Consider the following 8,951-nt stretch of genomic DNA (forward strand, 5'->3'; position numbering starts at 1 on the left):
AATGATTTTGAAGTGTTTTGCAATGGATTATTGGTGCTCCCCTGCCCACCCTTCAAGAACTGTATACATCCAGAGTGAGGAAAAGGGCTCAGAAAATCACTCTGGATCCCTCATATCCAAGTTACCCCATCTTTGAACTTTTGCCATCTGGCCGGCGCCTCAGAGCTGCAAATACCAGGACAGTCAGGCACAAGAACAGTTTCTTCCCCCAGGCAATCTACCTCATGAACAGTTAAATGTTCCCCACTTATGCTTATGCAAAAAAAGTGCAATATCCTTATATTTATTTGTTACCCCTCCATCCTTACATCCCTGCATCTTATTCAATCCTATTCCATTATCATTTATAGCACAATTTTTTATACACTTATTTATTTGCATTTTTTTTTTGTCTGTGTGTTGTTGTCTCTGTGTACTGGAAGCTTATGTCACTAAAACAAATTATTTGTATGCGCAAGCATACTTGGCAATAAAGCTCTTTCTGATTCTGATTCAATGTTGTATTTAGATCAGGGAAGCAGCATAGTTTTTACTACAGTTTTAGAGGTTATTATTTCCTCTCTTGAACCTTTATTATTATCATCATCATCATCATCATTTATATATACTGGTTGCATAATTTACCCAGTTAAAAGGTTGCATAGTATTGAACATTTCAATAAATTAATAAATAAATAACCCGCCCCTTTGGGATTAGTGGGCTGATGAGTGATAATAATTTAGACAGTACATAGTCAAATGACAGTTTTAGTGATGCATTATCGCTGCATAATATAAAAAATTGTCTTTGAAAAAATAGACCCTATCTGCAGAGAAATTTAATCTTGCCAGACAGTCATATTTCATACAATCAATGCACATGCTGTATTTAGATTTGCAATTAGGCCTAATATTGAACAGAGATATGCAGAGGCACTCATATGACCTATCAACCACTTGAAGGGCTCTATCTCTCTCTCCTCAACACCTGTAGCTGATGTGTGGTAAGTGCACTGGTGCCTTTGTCCAGTGGCTGCCGTTGCATCATCCAAGTGGATGGTGCACACTGGTGGTGGTTGAGGAGAGACCCCCCTCATGATTGTAAAGCACTTTGGGTGTACAACAATAAACAATAAAGTGCTATATAAATGCATCATTTATTCATTCTATCTTTCTCGAAAATTCTCATACTGAGCCAGGGAGCTGCTTCTGAGTACTGTTGAGTTCTCAGCCAACAACAGTGCATATGTTTAACCACTGGGTGTGCAGCCATTAACTTGATTGAAATAATGAATCCCCATGTTGGCTGGCAGCAAATATCCTCTCACAAATCCTGATTGATCTTTATCAACTCATGTTTCACTGCTGCTGGAGATCTGATCTACTGCAGTCCAGAGACACATTTATAATAGATTACTATAGTGGTAAACCAAATTCAAAATGAGGTGAACATTGCTCCAGCTCCATCTTGTGGACTGTCAAAGATAGTGCTGCACAAACCTACCAAGCAATTATGCATGTAGGACATATTGCCTCTAATGTTATACAATTGTCATGCATTTACTATCCTGTGATGTACTGTGGTTTCATTTGTAAGATGTTTAAGTTAACGTGTCTATGTTTAAGTTAACATCTGTATATTTATAAAGAACGGAACAATTTATTAAAATTATTTGTATACAATAAAAACTGAAAGGAGTTGTTTATGTCACTTTTTTAGATTATCATAGATTCTTACAGTTTGATATTGAAAGTCTGGGTCTGAAAATAGACTTTAATGACATTAAGAATTTTATGTATAATTTAGAAAAATCCTTATTGCGTTCAGCTATGTCATTGGTTAACAATCCTGGTACTGGAGAACCCCCAACACTGAACATTTTGGATGTCTCCCTATTCAAACACGCCTGATTCAACTCATCAGCTCATGAGTGAAGAGTCCAAGACAACTGCCTTGTCCTAATACCTACACTTGCAGTCTTTGCACTTGAACACTTAACTATACTTATATGACATATTTCCTGCATTTGGCCCATGTGTTCAGGTGAGGACGAAGACTGCAAGTGTGTGTCGAACTTTTCATTACCTGATGGGACACACTTATAGTGTTGTAAAAATGCAAGTCTTTACATAGCTTTATTTTAATTTTAAATTCTTTGTATTTTAAAATCAGCTTCTAAATGACTGTTCTGTAGTATAATATAACATAATTTTAATTTGTGGTGCTTCTAATAAAGTGATAAAAAGCAGTTGCAAATGTACAAAATAAATATCACCACTACTCATCTTTGCACCAATAAAACACAGAAACAATGTTTTGCCCCTTACAGAAATATTATGCCCCTTAACATACTGTGATGCCGAGTCCCAGCTTGATGAGACAAAACCAATAAAACCCATTACAAACAAGGCATTTGTTGCATCCAGTGGGGACATAATCACTGATTATAATGTCTTATACTGTATTTTTACGCATTGCGTTGCATATCTGCATATTATATTTATAAACATAAAACCATGTCTGCATTTGTGATCGGAGAATCAACAAAGAGCAGTGCTAGTCTACACTTCTCAAAACTCGCGTTTAAATCATCACTGGCAAATTCTTTAAATATAAAAAAATTTGCTTAATTACTGTCCTTGCAAAGTTGGAACTGCCCCACTTTATAGAACAGCCTTTGAGCTCAGACCCATTGTAGGCTATGCAAAACTACAGGTTCAGGAAACAGTCCTCCATAAAATACATCACACAGCGTCACACACTGCTGGCTTGAGTGAGGAACGGAGAGTGGACTTGAGAATGGAACGGCCGCTGAGCTTGCAGCAACCACATGTGACGACCCTGGGCTGGACTCTGCTTTGTCCATGGTGAAAGCAGATCCGGCGATCCTCGTTGCGAAGCTGATGTATTTCCTCAGCAACCAGTGTGGATCAGCTCTAGGCATGAAGAAGTGGATATCATCCTCTTTTGTCGGCGGCAACAACAATACTACAGTGAGAATAAAAGTTACGCCACCTTTCTGTGTGTGAACATTAGGGCGGTTTTATGCAAATCTTCTGACACAGTGACATAGACGTGTTTAAACGAGGCGTTTTAGGGGGGCGTGGACGAGATAACTTTTATAAAGAATATCTTTTTAGATTTGAGACTTTAGTCTTTACAACTTTACATATCTTCTTTATGCACCAAGAACTTGTAACACTCCAAAGAGAAAGGAAAAATTTAAATGCAATATATGACCCCTTTAAGACCTGGGACAGTCTTGCGCATTTACTTCCTGTCACGTGCATGCATTCTCAAGTGGCCAAGACCGCAAGTGTGGGTATTTTGGACAAGGCACTCAATTGTGTATGTCTGATACCAAACATTTGCAGTGTTGGGGGTTCTCCAGGACCAGAGGCCTGTTGCACAAAAGTAGAATTAAGACATCCGGGATAAATGACTCAGCTGAGCTCAATGAAGCCAAAACATGTGCGTCCAGGCTTAATTGGTTGCACAAAGACCAAGCCAGGATGAGCAGACACGGATTCATTAAGCCAGGTGAAACCAATCCTGGATAGGTGCGCGCTCACGGCTCACTCAAATAGACCCCGCCACAGATCACAGATTAACTGATTTACCATGGCAACTAGAGCCGCGTACTTTTCCCCGTCGGAAGCACAAATCCTCATGGAGGCATACGAGGAGGTAAAAGATATAATTAAGAAGAAAGGCAACACCGCCACAGTGATAAATCAAAGAGAAAAAGCGTGGCAAAGTATTGCAGACCGCCTGAATGCGTAAGTAGTGCACAATTATACACTCACCGCTCCGCAGAAACATCACAATTACAACTCAAATATTTAATTCACATCTCCAAAAACGCAGTTGTACTGTAATTATGAAACGGTTAAATTTGTAATTGAAATGCACTGCAGATATGAGTGAAATTGTGTAAAATAACTCCATCACACTGTATCAAGCTATGATAAATTATTATTAAAGCCTTACATTATTATTTAACGTTACTACGCTCAGTACGGTTTAATCTTAGCCGTTGTACTCTGCTTCTTCTGTTGTCCACCGTTTTGTTTTGTTTCTCCTGCTTTTATTAATGGAAAGCTGCTTTGACAGAATGAAACAATTGTGAAAAGTGCTATATAAATAAAATTTAATTGAATAAATAGATGAGCTATAATAATAATAATCACTTTAATTTATATAGCGCCTTTCAAAGGACCCAAGGTCGGTTGCTCACTGCACTGCAAAAATGTCTTTCTTACTTAGTATTTTTGTCTTGTTTTCAGTAAAAAAAAATATCTAAAAATCTTAAATATTTTCTTGAGCAAAATTACCTAGGAAAATAAGCAAAAAAATCTGCCAGTGAAACAAGAGAACTTTTCTAAAATTAAGTGTTTATGGAAAAAGTAAACTTATATCAAAAGAATTTTTCTTATTATATTGACAGATTTTTTATTTTTTTGCTTGTTTTAAGCACACATTTACTTAAAGTTTATATTTTATTGTCTAAACTATACTTATTTTGCTAGGTCATTTAGCAAATCAAGAAAATACATCTTTAAGATTTTTTTTTTTATATTTTTACTGAAAACAAGACAAAAATACCAAGTCATTTTTGCAGTGTGACTCCATTAAATGTTCTTGTGATAAAGAATGTGTGTGTGTGTGTGCGCGTGTGATGTAGATTAAACATGAACGGGCCAAAACGGACATGGCAGCAGGTCAAAATCAAATACAAGAACATTCTGCAGAATGGTATGGTCCCTGACTAATATTTAACAAAGCACAAGCATATATTGTACCCAGAAGGTGCCTGCTCACACATTGTCTGTACTGTTTTAGCCGTGAAAAAGAATACCCACAGACAAGGCACGGGTGGTGGGTCACCAAAGGCTGACCTTACCCCAGCAGAGGACATGGCCTTGGAGCTAAATAAAGGCAGGCCCGTCTTAGAGGGGATCCCTGGGGGGAAAGAGACGAGCATAGGTTCCTCCCAAGATGCCACCCGCTTCATTCAAGGTATGTCCTTCCATCTCTACATGGGATACAACCACATTCATATTGAATCAATTTGGACTGTCTGACTTTGGTTTACCTATTGCCTTGCAGTGTCTGGCAGCACTGTGTTCCTGTTAGAGCCACCAGCACAAGCACCAGACGATGCTGATCCAGTGAGTACTCCATCAAAGGCATACTGTAGGCCTGGCATGTCTTGTCTACTAGCTTCAATATGAATCCGATCAAATGTGATGGGGTGAAAGCCCCAGTGCAGCAGCAACAGCACATGATGGAGACGATGATGAGGAGGAGACCATCTCTCTGGATTCCAGAAGGCATGAGGTATCATGTTAAGACTGTGAAAGTACTATTTACTCTACAATGGTGAGGAGTCCTCATCAAAATAAAAAAATCTAATTTCTTTTACAGGACCCAGATGCTATACAGTGGGAAAACCAGCCTGGCAACATGGTGCGTATTAATGAAAGGACACCACATCCTGCCAAAGTCCAGCTGCGCTAATTGTATTGTATTCACAGAGCTCACAAGCTATCAGAAAGTTGTATGGCAACCACCTCCGGCGCCAAATAGAACTGGCAGACATAGACATTCAGTACAAGAAGAAAAAGATGGAAAATCTTGCACTGGAGTCCGAAATAAAAAAGAGGACAATTCGGAAACTGGACCTTGAAATAAAAAAAACTTGAGAGGGAGGTGAGATATGCCTTCAATGTACACTGTATGCTAACTGTAACACAAATGTATTAATCATTATTTTTCTTTCCTCCCCCAGCTACAAGAAGATGACACCGCTCAAAATAAAAAATTAGGTATATTCTCGTAAAGTCAAGTGAGCCATGACATATGAGCTCTTATTGTGAGCACACAGGACGGTGGCATCTTTCTAAGGTTTTTTTTTTTTCCGTACAACCAAGTCATCGTTATAAGGCACCGGCCTCTTTTGCCCACCCCCCCAGCACAAGGTGTGGCCACTAGCCTATATGAAGGCCCAAAATTGTGTGTTCCTTTCTGCTCTGACAATGGCATGCCCATTCTTGCGAGATGTGGTGGATGAAGAAGCACTTGTGCTGAGGAGAGCCTTCAGGCGAGAAAGGGTCTTCAGGGACCGGTTGGACCCAATGGCTTTCCCTGATGACCATCTATATGAAAGATACAGGTTTTCTGCAGATGGCATCAGGTATCTATGCAGACTACTGGGTCCCAGGATTAAGCACCGCACTGCACGGAGCCATGCACTGAGTGTGGAGCAAATGGTTTGTGTCACCTTGCGCTTTTTTGCTAGTGGAGCCTTCCTGTACTCAGTGGGGGATGCAGAACAGCTGAACAAGGCCACAATTTGCCGCACAATAAGGAGTGTGTGTCTGGCTATCAAAGCATTAGCAGATGTCTTCATCTCCTTCCCTGGCCACAGAAGACTCTGTGACACCAAAGAGGAGTTCTATAGGATTGCAGGTAAGAGGATCTACAAATTACAGGACAACTGTTAACACATAGTAGGATACTCATTACTTTGTGTGACAGGTTTCCCCAATGTCATTGGCGCAGTGGACTGCACACACATAAGGATAAAAGCCCCCTCAGGTGCCCATGAGGCCGATTTTGTGAATAGGAAATCCTTACACAGCATTAATGTTCAGGTGAACATAACTTTTGATATTGTCCATTGACGAACACTCTGAATTGCCAGTGATGTGCATTGATTGGTGTAATATTCCTCATCTTATGATTTCAGATGGTCTGCAATGCTGACTGTGTGATCAGCAATGTTGTGGCAAAATGGCCTGGCTCAGTCCATGACTCCAGAATCTTTCGGGCCTCTGAAATCTACCAGTGCCTATCACAAGGTAAGCCACACAACCCCTATTTATAACCATCATGGCTGTGTCAAGAATATCACTGTGTTTGAGGTAGTAATGATGAGATTTTGTGTTGACAGGTGAATTCTCTGGTGTGTTGCTGGGAGACAGGGGGTATGGCTGCCAGCCTTTTCTCCTGACACCTTTCACAGACCCCCAGGAAGCACAGCAGGCCTACAACCATGCCCATGCCAGGACCAGGGCCAGAGTTGAAATGACCTTTGGCCTCCTGAAGGCACGCTTTCACTGCCTTCACAAATTAAGGGTCAGCGCCGTTAGGGCATGTGATATTACTGTGGCTTTTGCTGTCCTCCACCATGTGGCCTGCCTGAGGAAGGAGAGGGCCCCCAGAGTGCCACCAGCCATGGACTGGGACAATCCGGCAATCTTCCCTGATGACGACAGTGGTCTGCTGCTGAGGGACCAATATGTGTTGAATTATTTTAGTTGGTATGTGTGCTTTCAATTTTGGTTAAATATGTCCTGCGGTGGCAGAGGAATTTGGGTTTTTTTGGGTTCGTTTTTTTACGAATTTGGCCTCTTATGATGTTTGTGCGGTATACTGTGTGTAATACAAGGCTGCAGGGAGGCTACTGCATCCATTCATTTGTCTGTTCAGTTGATGTGTATGGATTTGTCCTGCATTTATTTTAGTGTGCAGACATGCAGGGTGTGTTATATACAGACCTTTGAATGTATATGTATCATTTTGTATAATATGCTTTGATTCTGTGCTTTCCATCTTGTAGAGTCACTGTGACTTCAGTTTTGAAAGGAGCTGATGGTTTTACCTGCTTTGTTTTGTCCTTATTCAATAAAGGAACATAATGTTACACATTGTGTTTTTATATTCATATGGAATGTGTATTTGTTTATATGACCGAGTACTAGGGCCACACATCACACACAATGCCCCACATCTGTCATTTTAACAACTGTCCTCCTTTAAAACAACTGGTTACAATATTATGACTTGTCTTTTTTTTTTTTTTCCCCTCTGTGGCCCTAATATTCTATCATTTTATATATAGCCTTATAGTCTATGGGAAACTGTAAATTATCTAATGATAGCAACATCATCTAAAAATCATTATTTATCCAAAATGATTGAAATTAATGATCACAAACGTTTAAATAATGACAGTGGGTCTAGTTATATGTGATAACAATGTATAGTGAGCAGTGAAATAACTATTGGTTTCCATTTGTGGTGACTGCTGACTGACATTAGGGATGAGATTAAATAGATCCTGGAATTTAGCCTGGTCTGGAGCAGGCTAGCTCCACAGAATAAATCTCCATGGTAATTTATACCATAACATATCCTCCTGCCTCCTATCCAGCTTTAGTGCAACCGGATTACGGATCAATTGAGCCAGGATCACCAAGATATCCTGGCTTAATCCCTTATCCTAGTTTTGTGCAACAGGCCCCAGGATTGGGAACCACTGAGCTAGGTAATAAAACAAAGTTTCCAGGATGCCTTTCTACTCTGTCAAAGCTCCCAACTTTTGTCCTTCTCAGATGAAGAAGCTTCTGTTCTCTCATTGGAGGTGTGGGTTCAAATCCCACTTCTGACAAATGGTTTTGGACATTTGAAATAAAAATAGCTAATATAGGCCTACTTTTTCTAAATACTATGACTGAAAGGGTTTCTACCTTCTCAGGAATTGAGGCTTATTCTCCAAACGGAGGTGTGGGTTCAAATCCCATTTCTTACAACAGCGTTTTAGAGACTGGAAACAAAAATTCTTTATAGGCTACGCTTATTTTTAAACTACGACTTAAGCAATAATTATGAATAAAGTCTACAAATTATGTTTTTAAAAAAAAATCTATGTCAAATCTATGACACCTCTAAAACATTGACGTCTCACGGTCACGATGTGACCCATGTGAAAAGGGTGATTTTGCTTGATGTGCAGCGTCAGACCAGTAGTAGAAGTCCGGTTTCAATTATTTAAGAGGCAAATGACACCTCATACACGTCATTATATGTTAAATTGTTTGAGATTACAACAAGACAGCAAGAATAAAAAAGTGCATTGCAATCGATTCAGAGATTGATTGCTTTAGCCTCGTGTTGCAAGACAGAA

This window comes from Carassius carassius, chromosome 31 (genome assembly GCF_963082965.1).
Source record: "Carassius carassius chromosome 31, fCarCar2.1, whole genome shotgun sequence".
NCBI classification, from domain to species: Eukaryota; Metazoa; Chordata; class Actinopteri; order Cypriniformes; family Cyprinidae; genus Carassius; species Carassius carassius.